Consider the following 7,493-nt stretch of genomic DNA (forward strand, 5'->3'; position numbering starts at 1 on the left):
ATGATTTTTTGCATTGATTTTTAAAAATTAAGACATCACCTTTTCAGAGCAGTGTTTAGGTTCACAGCAAAATTGAGGTACAGAGATGTCCTGTATCTTCTGTCTCCATGCATACACAGCCTCCCGCCAGAGTGGTACGTTTGTTAAAGTTGGTGAACCCACTTGGGTATATTATTATGACCTACAGTCCATAGTTTAATTATTTTATTAAAAAATTTTAAAAACTGTTTATTTTTGAGAGAGAGACAGAGTGCAAGTATGGGAGGTGCAGAGAGAGACACACACAGAATCCAAAGCAGGCTGCAGGCTCTGAGCTGTCAGCGCAGAGTCCAACACGGGGCTCAAACCCATGAACCATGAGATCATGACCTGAGCTGAAGTCGGACGCTTAACCAACTAAGCCACCCAGGTGCCCCCCATGGTTTAATTATAATTCACTCTTGGTGTTGTCTGTTTTATAGGTTTGAACCAATTTATAATGTCATATATCCACCATTAGAGTGTTACACAGAGCATTTTTACTGACCTCAAAATCATCTGTGCTTATGCTGTTCATGTCTCCTCCACACCCCTGGAGGCTATTGATATTTTTACCCTCTCCATAGTTTGCCTTTTTCAGACTATCACACAATTGCAATCTTACAGTCTGTAGCCTTTTCAGAATCCTTCTTTTGCTTAGTACTATGTATGTAAGTTTCCTCCATGTCTTTTCATGGCTTGCTAACTCACCTCTCTTTAGCGCTGAATAGTCCCTTACTGTCTGATTATGCCACCATTTATGAACCCATTCACCTACTGATGGACACCTTGGTCACTTCCAAGTTTTGGCAGTTATGAAGAGAACTGTGGTACGTATCAGTGTGCAGGTTATTGCGTGGATGTAAGTTTTTAACTCCTTTGGGTAAATATCAAGATGCATGATTGCTGAGTATATTGCATTTTGTAGGAAAACACCCCAACGCCCTCCAAAGGGGCTGCACCATTTTCATTCCTGCAGGCAGTGAATGCGGGCTCCTTGTCCCGCCTCCTCACCAGCGCTTGCGGTTGACAGTGTGTACTGGCATCTATTGTTATTTTAACTTGTATTTCCCGGATGACATATGATGTGGAACATGTTTTCATATACTTATTTGCAATCTGCATATCTTTTTTGGTGAGATGTCTGTTAAGGTCTGTGGCCCATCTTGTAGTCTGGTGGTTTGCGTTCTTATTGCTGAGTTTTAAGTGTTATTTTTGTATTTTGGAAAACAGTCCTTTAGCAGATGTGTCTCTTACAGATATTTTTCTCCCAGTCTGTGGCTTGTCTTCTCATTGCCATGACAGTGTCTTTCGCAGAGCAGACGTTTTAAATTTTAACGAAGTCCAGCTTTTCAGTTATTTCTTTCATGGATCATACCTTTCACATCACATCTAAAAAGTCAGTCCCATAGCTTTTCTTATCCATTCATCAATCGATGGGCATTTGGGCTTTTTCCATAATTTGGCTATTGTTGATAGTGCTGCTATCAACAATGGAGAAGATGCGGGGTATATATATGGAATGGAATACTACTTGGTGTTGAAAAAGAATGAAATCTTGCCATTGCAACAATGGCGATGGAACTAGAGAGTATTACGCTACGTGAAATTAGTCCCAGAAAGGCAGGTATCCTATGGTTTCGCTCATGTGGAATTTGAACCACACAACAGATGAACATAGGGGGAGAGAAGGAAAAAGAAAGAACGGAAAGAAACCATAAGGACTCTTAAACACAGAGAACAAACTGAGGGTTGCTGGAGGGGAGGTGGGTGGGGGCATGAGTTAAATGAGTGAAGGGCATTACGGAGGACACTTGTTAGGATGAGCTCTAGGTGTCATATGTAAGAGATGAATCGCTGGGTTCTATTCTTGAAACCTAGACTATACTATAGGTCAATTAACTTGAAATTAAATTTTAAAAAATCATTGCCATACCTAAGGTCATTGATGGTTTCTCCTCTGTTATCTCCCAGGAGTTTTATAATTTTACATTTAGGTGTGTGAGCCATTTTGGACTCTACTGTTGTTTACCATAGCAGCTGCAACATCATATGTTTCCAACAAGAGTGTACAAGTTTTTCAATTCTCCCATATCCTTGCCAACACTTGTTATATGTCTCTCCGCCCCACCCTTCTTGATTTGGATATAACTGACCCACAACATTGTGTAAGTTTAATTTGTACAATAGGTTGGCTTCATACACTTACAAATTGTGTAGTGATTACCACCGTAGCATTAGCAAACGCTTCCATCATGTCACACAAGTACTACTTCTTTTTTTGTAGTGAGAACATTTAACATTTAACATTTAACATTTAACATTTAACAGCTTTCCAATGTCTCACACATTGTGCATTAGATCCCTACAACTTACTCATCTTGTAACTGGAAGACCAACCCTTTGACCAACATCTCCTTATTTTCTTTACCCACTCCCCAAGTCCCCAGCCCAGGTTACTATCAATCTACTCTGTTTCTAGGAGTTTGACTTTTTTTTTTTTAATACTCCACCTATTAGTGAGATCATACAATATTTATCTTTCTCTAGGACTTACTTCACTTAGCACTATGCCCTCAAACCCACCCATGTCAGAAATGGTAGGATTTTCTTCTTTCATATGGCTGCATAACAATCCATTATGCGTGTGTATGTATGTATATATTTCTATGCACATGTATGTGTATATATGTGCAACTCATCTTCTTTATCCATTCATCCGTTGATGAATACATAGGTTGATTTCATGTCTTAGCTATTGTGGATAATGTTGCAGTAAACAAGGGGGTATGGGTGTCTCTTTGATATCCTGTTTTTGTTTCCTTTGGATGTATATCGAAAAGTTGGATTGCTGGATCATAATGATCTTTTGAGGGACCTCTGTGTGTTGCCACGGTGGCTGTAACAATTTACACTCTCACCAACAGTGTGTGAGGGTTTCCTTTTTGCCACATCCTCCCCAACACTTGTCATCTTTTGTCTTTTTGATGATAGCTATTCTGTTTTAAAGAATTTTTAAATGTTTATTTATTTGAGAGAGAGAGAGAGAGAGCAAGAGAGAGAGAGAGAGAGAGAGAGAGAGAGAGAGAGAGAGAGAAAGAGAGAGAGGAGCAGAAAGAGAGGGAGACACAAAATCTGAAGCAGGCTCCAGGCTCTGAGCTGCCAGCACAGAGTCCAACACCCACCAACTGCAAGATCATGACCTGAGCTGAAGCTGGATGCTTAACCAACTGAGCCACCCAGGCGCCCCTGATGGTAGCTATTCTAGCAGGCATGAAGTGCTATCTCCTGGTTTGATTTCCCTCATCATTAGTGATGTTAGGAGCATATTTTAAAGACCTGTTGGCTATCTTTATGTCTTATTTAGAAATATGTCTATTTAGATACTCTGCCTGTGTTTTAGTTGGATTTTTTTTTTTTTGGTTATTGAGTTGTATGAATTCTTTATATATATCCTTCTATATTTTGGATATTAATTGTGTATTAGGTATATGGCTTGCAGTTATTTTCTCCCATTTTGTAGGTTGCCTTTTCTTTTTGTTGATTGTTCCTTTTGCTGGGCAGAAGCTTTAAGTTTGATGTGACACTTCTTTAGTTTTGCTTTTGCTGCTTGTGCTTTTGGGAAACAGCTGCCAAGAGTAATGTCAAAGAACTTTCCTTTATGTTTTCTGATAGGGGTTGTACAGTTTCATGGCTGATGTTTAAGTCTTTAAAGAAATTTTTGATGTTTATTCTTGAGAGAGAGACGCACACACAGAGCACGAGTAGGGGAGGGGCAGAGTCAGAGAGGGACACGGACTCCGAAGAAGGCTGCAGGCTCTGAGCTGTCAGCACAGAACCCAGTGTGCGGCTCCAACTCGCTTTTATTTTCCTGTCCTGACAGAGTGTTGCGGGTAGGACATTCAATCGATATTGAATAGCAGTGATGAGAGTGGGCATCCTTGTCTTGTTCCTGATCTTGGAGGAAAAGCTTTCACTCTTTTACCATTGAGTATGACATTACCTGTGACTTTGTCACATGACCTTTTGTTATGTTAAGGTATGTTCCTTGCATTCCCAGTTTGTCGGAGGCTTTCATCATAAAAATATGTTGTATTTTGTCAAATGCACTTCATGTATTTATTGAGATACTCACATGATGTTTGTCTTTTATTTAATCGATGAGGTGTCTCACGTTTATTGGAGTGTACTTTGAACCTTCCTCATATCCCAGGGATAATTCCTACTTGATTGTGGTGTATAATCCTTTTCATGTGCTGTTGAATTGGTTTGCTTGTATTTTGTTGAGAACTTTTGCATCGCTGTTCATCCTTGATATTGGTCTGTGATTTTCTTGTATTGTCCTTATCTGACTTTGGTATCAGGGTAATGCTGGCCTCATAAAATAAGCCTCACAAAATAATCTCTTCAGATTTTTAGAATGTATGTATGTATGTATGTATGTAATATTTATGTACCGTAGAAGAATTTCCCCAACCCAATATCAACCCAATAGCCAATATTCTCTGTGCTGTACTATTATTTTAAGTTAATTTTTTAAAGTTGATTTTAAATAGACTCACCAAATTCTGCTTAACAGTTCTGAAATCAAGTGTTTATAACACTTAAATCATATAAATAAAAGTAAGCTTTGTGTATGACCTAAAATGACCTTGTGTGCCTCCGGAGGACGGCGTATCAGACCTCTCTTCTCCATTTGCTCACTAACGACTCCTAGTTGCTGGAAAGGCACCTCAGTATCAACTCAAAACTCCCACCGCACTGATTTCAACTGTCCTCAGAGACTCCCAGTGCCCCTTCTCTTCGTGAACAGCACCGCCCCCCATTCAGCCGCTCAGGCTGGAAACCCAGGGATTATCTATCCCTCCTTGCCCCCCAACATTTGCCTCCACTATATCTAATTCATCATCTAGTCTTGTCAATTTTGCCTCCTAAAATTTTACCTATTGATACCATTCTAGTCTGAAATAACTAGTCTGAGGGCTGAGGCCCTGCAGTTGACTCCTGATTAGTGTTCAGGTCATAGCGATCCTCCACACGGCACTAACTCCGGCAACCAGAGGGCTTACTTCAAAGACCCGAATTGTTAACAAGACCCTCCTGCACCTCTAGCCTAATGTCCCACAGGGCTCTTCCTTAGCCTCCCCTTTTGCACCTACCAGCTTCTCTCTATCCCCATTCTGCCTCACATTAATCAGCCACAGGGCATTTTCACATGATGATTCATCTCCCTTCTAAACACCTCTCTCTTTTATGCTTGCTGTTGCACAGTTACTTCCGGCTCCTTTTTTGGGTCTTTGGCTCTATTAGGACCTCCTCAGGGAAACTTTGATTTTTTTTTTAACTTGGAGTACGGCTGACATATATTAGTATCATGTGTACAATGTAGTGATCTGATAATTATATACGGTATATAATGCTCCCTGTGATGAGTGGAGTTATCGTCCGTCAACATACAACGGTATTACAACAACACGGACTACATTCCCTGTGCCGTACTTTTCACCTCCATGACTTACTTACTTTATAACTGGAAGCTTATACCTCTCAATCCCCCTCACCTATTTCACTCCTCCTGTTCCTCCTCCAGCAACTCATTTCAAGAACTAGGTCGAATTCACTTATTTTCAGTTCCCCTAGTGCCTCAACTCTGTCTCATAGCCCTTCCTATTAGCACAGAAAAGTTTTACATGTATTGAGTCATTGCTGGTTTAATGTTTGACTTCATCACCAGACTGCGGGGCAGGGCAGAGCAGAAACCGTGTTGCTCTCTCTCATAAAACCGACGTCTCTCATGACTCCTGGCATGTAGGATGGCCTCAGTAAGTGTCTTCTGAATACACGGGTTTTTTTTTATTTTTAGGTAATCTCTACATCCACTGTAGGGCTCGAACCCACAACCCTGAGTTCATAATGGGTTGCAAGGCTGGAACACAAGGAGGAGACATAGGCTGCAGTATTTGCCAAAGGAAGAAATCCACTGGCAACTGTTTTTTAAATTTTTTCTAAGAATGGGTTACATAAAAGTGACAAACGGGTTGGGAAGCTTCTCTGAGTGCCTCTTTAAAGAGGGATTGAAACAGAACCCAAAGGTTGTGTTTGACAGATGTTTCAAAGAAAAGGAGGAGGAAAACAGAAGTAAAAAGATATCAATCAAGTGCTGAGAAATAGATTAGAGGTAGAGTCTGGTAGTAACACTGGGTTTATTTAATCTGAGGTGTCACTTAGCCTTTAATGTCCCACTGTGCAGATCAGAGCGAAAGAAAATGGGATGGCATTGCACCCAGGCAGCTCTGTTTGATGAGGTTCTTGTTTTTATGGGTGATGGAACTGACTAATGGGGAGGGCTGGTGACTCTTAGAGATCCTTTGGAAATGGAAACAGCCACTTCTCTGGAATGCAGGCAACTAATCACACTCTTAACTCCTTTGTGTTTTTGTAATTAATGGCTTTCTCGCTGAGGAGTATTTCCCCACCTTTTTTACTGGAACCTACTCAGAGAGGCCAGGGTTTTATCTAAGAATACAGGATATGTAGTAAAGGCCTGGGTGAACCATTTCCATTTGAAAAGGGAAGTAAAAGTCTTTCAACTGCAGTCTCTAGCTGCCATCCTGTCTCTTCTCAAGTTCTTCAAAGATTTGTCTGCATTTGTTGACCTCAAGTCTCCGTTTATTCCTCTGACTCCTTCCTTCCCCTCTTTGCAAGATCCTACCAGGGCTACCCATCGCGTCCTCATTAGTGTGTTCCGAGTGTACTTTTTACTCTTTATCTTAGTAAAATTTTATTTTTTAATTCTACTTAAAAAAAAAAGATTTTATTTTCAAGTAATCTCTACACCCAACATGGTGCTCAAATCCACAACCCTGAGAGCAAGCCACGTGCTACACTGACTGAGTCAGCCAGGCGCCTCCTTATCTTACTAAAACTTTAAAGAGCTAGCAGCCCTTGACCACACCCTCCTTCTGAAATACTCTTTTCCTCAGACATTACTGTTGCTACTTTCTGGTAGGGAAATATATATAACATGAAATTTCCCATTTTAACCGTGTACGTTGCATGTACAATGTCATGACATTGATTCTATTCACAATGTTGTTCAAACATCACCACTGCCTGTTTAATTATTTTCAAGATGTTGGTCCACCATTAGCCCTGTCTCTTTCCCACACATTCCAAACAGAAACTCTATCCATATTAAACAATAACTCCTCATTTTTTCTTGAATTTTTTAACATCACACTCTTAGTCCTCCTGTCCTTCTCCCTTCTCCTTTCTCTTTCTCTCTCTCTCTCCCTCCCTCCCTCTCCTTTTCAGGTTTCTTTGTGAATGTCTTTTCCTTTGGCCCTTAGTCAAAATCTGCACTCCTTTGATACTGTCTTAGGCTCTTGTCTCTTCCTACTATCTACATTTTCTTTAGTAAATTTCCGTCTCTCTTAAGCTTTAAGAGGGAGCATCTGAAGCTCACATTGTTTCCT

This window comes from Suricata suricatta, chromosome 6 (genome assembly GCF_006229205.1).
Source record: "Suricata suricatta isolate VVHF042 chromosome 6, meerkat_22Aug2017_6uvM2_HiC, whole genome shotgun sequence".
Lineage (NCBI taxonomy): Eukaryota > Metazoa > Chordata > Mammalia > Carnivora > Herpestidae > Suricata > Suricata suricatta.